Raw genomic sequence first — 7,608 nt, forward strand, 5'->3', positions numbered from 1 at the left:
TTCTTAAATCTTTACAACCCGAGATCTCTAAGGATGTGTCGCTCTCCAGTGTGTTCAACGAAGAATAGGCTATTTTTAGGGCCCACCAGTTAGAACTTATATATTCTCAATCCAGGGTTTTGCAAAAAATTCTGCCGGATGCTCCTAGGTCCAAGGTTGATATAGCCAAATTGAAGCTAGGTCCTCATGCCGTTGGGTTAGTTGGATCGATCAATGCTAACACGACTAACCTATTGAATCAATTGCAACAGTTGTCTTTACAAACTACTTCTACTATGCAGACATTGTCGTCGACACCTATGCCTTCTGAACCTACGTCTATAAATGCTGTCCAAACTTCTAACCCCAAAGGAAACCAACAATCTAATGGGAATAAGAAAGGATGTGGTAAGAAAAAGAATCAGGATGGGAAGGGCAATGCAAACAAACCTGACAATGATGCCGGACAGGGTAAAAAGGAGTCTAAGAAAAAAGTAAAATTTCCATGCAATTTATGCAATGGAGATCATTTGATTCATCTTTGCCCTAAGATCCAAGATGCTCAATGCTTATTAGTTCAACATCGGTCTTCTAGCTCCTAGGCTGCCCACACTAACCCTTTTCGTCAAGGGCAACAATTACTTGCTGGTGCAAACTCTAGTACTGGTACCCCCATAGGGGGCAACCAGGAAGGGGATAATACATCAAATGTCTACATGATGAGTTCACATATTGACGTTGCCACACGATCACGTGATTATGGTGAATCAGAGTCATCTAAGGCTAAGTATGCTTCCGATGTTTTCGAGCCACTCCATATTGAGAGGCCCTTTGTTAACTCTATACCTCAGATGCCGAAAGGCTCTGCAAAATGCTTGACCATTAACCCTAATGCTCGGGTAGGCCAGAACTACTTGATTGTAGAAGATTTGGCTCAGAGTCCTTATGCTATGTCATTGTTAGAAGTACTCCAGTCGTGCCCCATGCAAAGGAGTGCATTACTGATTGCAATCGGAGCAGTTGATCCAAAAAATTCTCTTTTGATTACATTTGATATGTCAAACATCAAAAAGAGACTCCCGCATCATGTGGCTTTCTAGATAAAGTCTACATATCGAAATACCATTATCTTTCGAACTATTATGGATGAGGGAGCTTCCACATGTGTAATGTCCATTTCATGTTGGAAGGCCATTGGATCACCCCAAGTTGTTCCTTCACCAAATTTGTTGACAAAATTTGATGCTCATTCTCATAGGCCGCACAAGATTATTCCAGCCTTTCCCATCTGTGTTAGGGGAAAGGTGGTAAATATTAAAGTAGAAATAGTCGATGCGAATCTAGATTATAACCTCCTTTTAGGCAGGAATTGGATTTATGATATGGATGCCATTGTATCATCATTATTTCACATCCTTTTCTTTCCTCATGAAGGGAGAATTGTAAAGGTTGATCAGATGGATTATTCTCTGGGTGACTCCCACACATCTTCTAAGTCTACTATTCCATTAGTGGACAATCCCAAACAACCTATAGAGAATTTAGGAGTTGGAATGTACTCTTCCTTAATGGGTACTTTTGATCTTCCTTCTCCTATAGCTAGAATTAATGTTATTTCATCCTCCAAGGGACCTTCTCAAAGAGAGTTCTTTAGAACTCATTATTTTTCGGACCCTTGGCCTTTACCCTCATCTACCACCACATTAGATGAAGGGCAGGTAGGTGGAATGGCATGTCTCATGTCTGCAACAGAAATTTCTTATTAGTCTATTGTTAACTCTGTAGACTTTGATCCTACTCCTTTTTCACCAGTGGAGCTGGATGGAGATGTGGCTTCGACCTGGACCCTCGATTCGACTTCTGCTCAGGATTGCTTAGATACTGTCTTACCATCTGAAGAAGCAATTCTAGAAGCAATGATGGGTGTTGATAGACCTTGGGATGATTTGCATCATCGTTCGTATTTCCTCCCTCATTTGCGGGAAGTTGAGTCAAGTTTGTCCAGTCCTTCTACTAGGGATGTTCATGCAGTTTTAAACCCTTTGGCCCCAACACAATTTTCTACCAAAGGTAACATGTTTGTTATCTCACAAACTGTACTAGTGAACATCTCTAGGAATCCCAACATTATTGAAAATGTCTTCATTGGAGCTGACTGTTCCCCTGAAGAAATTCAAACTTATACCGATCTCTTCAAAGAGTTTCGTGATGTGTTCGCTTGGTCTTATGAGGAAATGCCTGGAATAGATCCATCTATAGTTCAACATGAGATCAAGACTTATGAAAACGCTGAACCTATTTGTCAAAAACTTTGACCAGTCAATCCTAGAAAAGTAGCAACTATAAAAGTTGAAGTTGAGATGCTGCTTAAGGCGGGTTTCATATACCTCGTTCCTTTAACTGAGTTGGTCTCTAATCCAGTCCCCGTAGACAAAAGTCAAGGAATGATTCGAGTATGCATTGAATTTAGGGACCTAAATAAGGCTTGTCCTAAGGACAATTACCCCACACCCTTTATTGATCAAATTATTGATGAATGTGTAGGTAATGAGATTTTTTCATTTATGGACGGATTCTCTGGTTATAATCAAATGACTATTCGTCCAGAATATCAACACAAGACAACTTTTATTTGTCCCTGTGGTACATTTATGTAAAAAAAGATGTCTTTTGGCCTAAAAAATGTTGGAGCTACTTTTCAACGGGCCATGTCTTACGATTTTCACAACATCAAGCACATTATCGAAGCATATCTGGATGATTTAGCTGCTCGTTCTTGAAAGAGAATTGATCATCCTAAACATCTTCGGTTGATTTTTGAGCGATGTTGTTTTTATAAAATCCGGTTGAATCCGAATAAGTGCGTTTTCGATGTCACATCCGGTCGACTGTTGGGATTCATCGTGTCAACAGAGGGGATTCGTGTAGATCCCTTCAAGGTTGAGGAAATACTTTAGTTGCCTCCCTCGTCTTCTGTACGTCAACTTCAAAGTCTCTAAGGAAAAGCAAATTTCTTGAGGAGATTTATAGCCAATTATGCCTAGATCATAAAAGGATGAATGCGATTGCTTAAGAAAGGGGTCCCATTTTTATGAGATGATTTGCGCAATGACCTTTTGATGCTTTGAAAAAAGCATCAACCTCTGCTCCATTGTTGAGTCCACCTGATTATAGTAGAGATTTCCTCTTGTATCTCGCTACAGCAGAATCAACCATTGGTATGGTTCTGGTTCAGGAAGATGATGCCTTATGTGAGCATGTAATTTACTATCTAAGTCGAGGCTTGGTAGGTCCTGAACTGCGCTATTCTCCAATCGAGAAATTATCTTTGGCAGCTGTCCATGTCCATGTTGTCCAGTGGCTTCAACATTATATTCTACTTCGAAAAATGTTCGTCTTAGCAGTCGTCAATCCATTTCAGTTTGTTCTCAGTAGGCGAGTGATTGGGGGCAAATATAATAGATGGATTGTCATTTTGCAAGAATTCGACCTCGAATTCATGTCGGCTAAATCTAAGAAATATTTAGTATTTGCAGAGTTGATATCAGAGCTGCCTTGCGAGGAAGAAATCATTCATGAGGAAAATTTTCCTGATGAACATCTATTTCTTATTTCCTCACAAGATCCTTGGTATGGAGATATCATTATATATCTCCAAACTTCGAAGTTTCCACCTGATTTTTCCAAGGACGAGCGTAGAAAATTGCGTCACCTCGCTAAGAATTATGTTATTATAAGTGACACTTTATATCGTTGCGATATTGATTCAATCCTTAGATGTTGTTTAACCTTGGAAGAGTTTGAGTCAGTGCTTAATGATTTCCACAGTGGAGCTTATGGCAGTCTTCTATCTGGGCTTGCTACAACCCAAAAAATTTGCGCGCACTTTTGGCCTTCGATCTTCAAAGATTGTATTGAGGCGGTCAAAATATGCCATCCTTGTCAGGTCTATACTCGGAAAATGCATGCACACCCAGCTCCACTTTTCCCTGTTATCACCGTCGGTCCTTTAACAAAGTGGGGCATTGATTTTACTACTTGTATTCTGCCTTCGGCAGGAAATCACAAGTATATCATTGTGGTCGTAGAATACTTTACTAAGTGGGTTGAGGCCATGCCTACTTTCAAGCATGATAGTGAAACATCGACCTTGTTTCTCTTCAATCAAGTGATTTCCTAGTTCGGTATTCCTAAAGAGATTGTCACTGACCATGGCAGTCATTTCCAAAGTCAATTGATGTCTGAGTTGGCTCTCAAGTTGGGTTTCCGGTAGGGGCATTAATCTCTGTATTATCCTCAGGCCAATGGGCAGCTTGAAGCCATGAACAAGTCCCTTAAAATCATCCCGCAAAGGATGATTGACAAAGCTAGATCCAATTGGCATATCATGTTGTATCAAGCACTTTGGGCATACCAAACATTAGTTAAGATTTCCACTGGTTTTACTCCCTTTCAACTAGTTTATGGGTTGGAATCCATTTTTCCTCTTGGATGTGAAACTCCTTCCCTTAAAATAGTTGTTGAATTTCTTTCGAAGACTTCTAGTCTCGGATAGTGCCTCATTCATTTGGAGCATCTTGATGAGCAACGTCAAGATGCTGCCACAATAAACGAAGCCCATAAAAAGAGGGTAAAAACTCAATATGATAAAGTTGTCTGTCCTAGAAATTTTTTTGAAGGTGACCTTGTCTTGGTCTACGATCAAGACAAAGATGCCTTGGGGGTAGGCAAGTTTAAGTCTATGTGGTACAGTCCCTTTATTGTCAAGAGATTTTTGAAAAAGGGAGCTTATGAATTGATTGATTTTGAAGGAAACAAGTTGGTGGAGCCTAGAAATGGGCTCTACCTTAAGAAGTACTTTGCTTAGGCTTCGGCCGAGCACTTACTTGTTTGTATATATTGTATGATTGTACATATCTATCTATTGGTTTTAGTGATGTCGATATTTTTGATCTGCTTTGGCAGGTATTGATGGACGATTTGATATATCTAGGGTTTGCCGATGGTGCCAGTAGACACACTCGGAGCCTTGCTTTTGTGGCTTGGGTGATTTATTATCCATCTGGCTAGTCGATGGTTTCGAGAGGAGTATGTATCAGTCCTACTTCGAATAATATTGCCAAAGATACTGCTGTCATTAATTTACTATCGGAAGCGACATCTCTTGATATTGATTCGTTAGTGGCTTATTTAGACCCACAACTGGTGGTATCTCAACTGCATAACGTCTATCGGGTACGAGATCCCTATTTGTATCGCCAATTTCTGAGAGTGCGGTTGTTGCAACGATCATTTGTTTACATCACATTTGTTCACATTCCACGATTAGAAAATTCCTTAGTAGATTCTATTGCTAATCAAGAATTGGATTGGCATATAAATCATTCATCAAATTAAAAAACATAAAAAATAATCGAAGTATCATCTGTATATATGATCATCTTAAAATTGTCTATATATAGATAGAGTGTTTGTGTCCAAAATAATATACAAAAATCAGGACAAAATGCCCTACAAAATTTGGGCTTATGCTCATCATCATGTCTAAATCACAAAAATATCTGATCATCTATCTAACGATCTTGCTCAGATGAGCAACTAGAAAGTAAACTACGGCATTGGTCACACGTTGAAATAGTCGCACCCAGTCCTGTGGTACTCCTACCACGTGCTGCTGCATCTCCTCTAGTAAGTCCTCTATGGCCACCATGGGTACTTGGTGAGTCAGTCTCATAAAGTTCCTCTAGACTACATGGAGAACGCTCTCAGTCTCAACTGCAGCCCCTTCGACATCTCTTCCACGATGCCTATGTCGAGGAAATCCATCAAGTTTCACTGGTCCCACATCTAAAACATGATCAATAAAATTTTGTAAGTGTCTTGTCTCATCAAAAATATTTTTAATTCATTTATATTAAAAATCCAAAAAAAATCTTAAAATTCAAAAATCATTTATACCTATGGCACCCCATGCTACATCTGGTGGAAATGCTAGACCTAGATCTCCCTAGAAGTCCATTCAAAAGTAGGGGTAGTCATCGACTGCAATGACATGTTGATCCCACCAAAGGAAAAACTTGTCATCAAAAGTCGTCCTAGGAACCTCACCACCCCCTAGGTGTTTCATCAAGTCAGCCCATCTGCCCATCAGCGCATCTCTCGAGCTACTAATGGTAGATAATACCTTCGGACGAAGCCCAGGCACTTTCTCAAAAAAGAACAAGCATAAGATAGTGTCATATTCGAAATTCTTTGTCTAACCATTCTGAATGGAAGTGAGTTGATTCTTCATGTTGGTTAGCAGAGGTGTACACCAATCAAAGATAGTAGTGAGGCAATCCACTGCTAGGCTCATTGACACTCGTGAATCCTGATGTAGAGCAGCAGAATCATTTACCTTGGCTATTGTAAATAGTAGGATTTTCAATGATAAAATCTCTATGTGCTTGATTGGAATCTAACTTCCAACCTTTTCGGGGTGGCCAGGATAGTATATGCGGACATAGTCTTCTACACTGAGACTACCTCTTGTCCTGCTAGTTGACTGCACTCTCCCTCCCCTTCGGGAAAGACTTGTTATGAAATAAATGTCTTCTATCTCCATCCTCAGGGGCATCTGATCGATCATGAATGCATCATATTTTGCAATCCAGTAGTGAATCAAGAACTCAAGCAATCGAGTATTCGCCTTCATGTTTGGAATTTTGAAGAATTTTAAAAAACCACAACCTCTCAAAGCCTCTAAGGCATTTTGATCCTCCATAACTTGGTTATCAATGGAACTATGCTCCCTTTCACGCCAGGTAGTTGTCATCCTACCAAAAAAGATGTTTCAAATCATTAAATCAATGTTTGAATTTTTTTACTCACACACACACGGGTTTGCTTTTTACACAGTCACGTGTAGGGCCCTCGTATAGGTAAGTTACCTGTATCCAACCTACGTGTATGCAGATTTGAAATTTTTAACATAATTTCTTACAGTCAAAATTATGAAAAAACATCTAGAAAGCATAAAAAATGATCAAAAACATGATTAAAGGGTTACCTGGAAGATTTGAAGCAATTTGAACGGTTGAATTTGACAAAGGAAGTTTGTTTGAGTTTTCCTCCACAACTCCTTGCTAAAAAAACAAATGACAAAAATGTGAGTCCAAAAGTCCTTATATAGGTTGAAAAATGAAAATTATTTTTTCTAAAGTTGATTTTTATCTTGTGGACTTTTTGACCTTTTGGCTTGGAGTGTCGGGAATGGGTTGTTTTTACATGATATTTTGGAGACTTTTTTGAGAAATCGCTTCGGTCCAATGACTGCAGACCTGTCGTGAAAGATATCTATTTCTTACTGGCATATAGGTTAGGGAATACCACTTTCCACTGCATTTTTCATACTGGCCTCCATATTGTGATATTTTTGCCATAGGGTCGACCCCATCATGTCTTGATTCACAAACCATTTTCACTCGCCGAATTTTAAAATCATGACGTGATGGTAGAGAAAACCTTTACATGGGAATCTTAGTTAGATCCTTGCTGACATATGTTGCCCATGCTACTATATTGAGTAGGCTTGGGAGTCCTCTTTAGTCCCGCCATGACTTATGCATTGGGGATTCATTCTTGTTCTTC

This window comes from Pinus tabuliformis, chromosome Q (assembly GCF_031772625.1).
Source record: "Pinus tabuliformis cultivar Carrire ecotype Pingquan chromosome Q, CPIR1, whole genome shotgun sequence".
NCBI lineage: Eukaryota > Viridiplantae > Streptophyta > Pinopsida > Pinales > Pinaceae > Pinus > Pinus tabuliformis.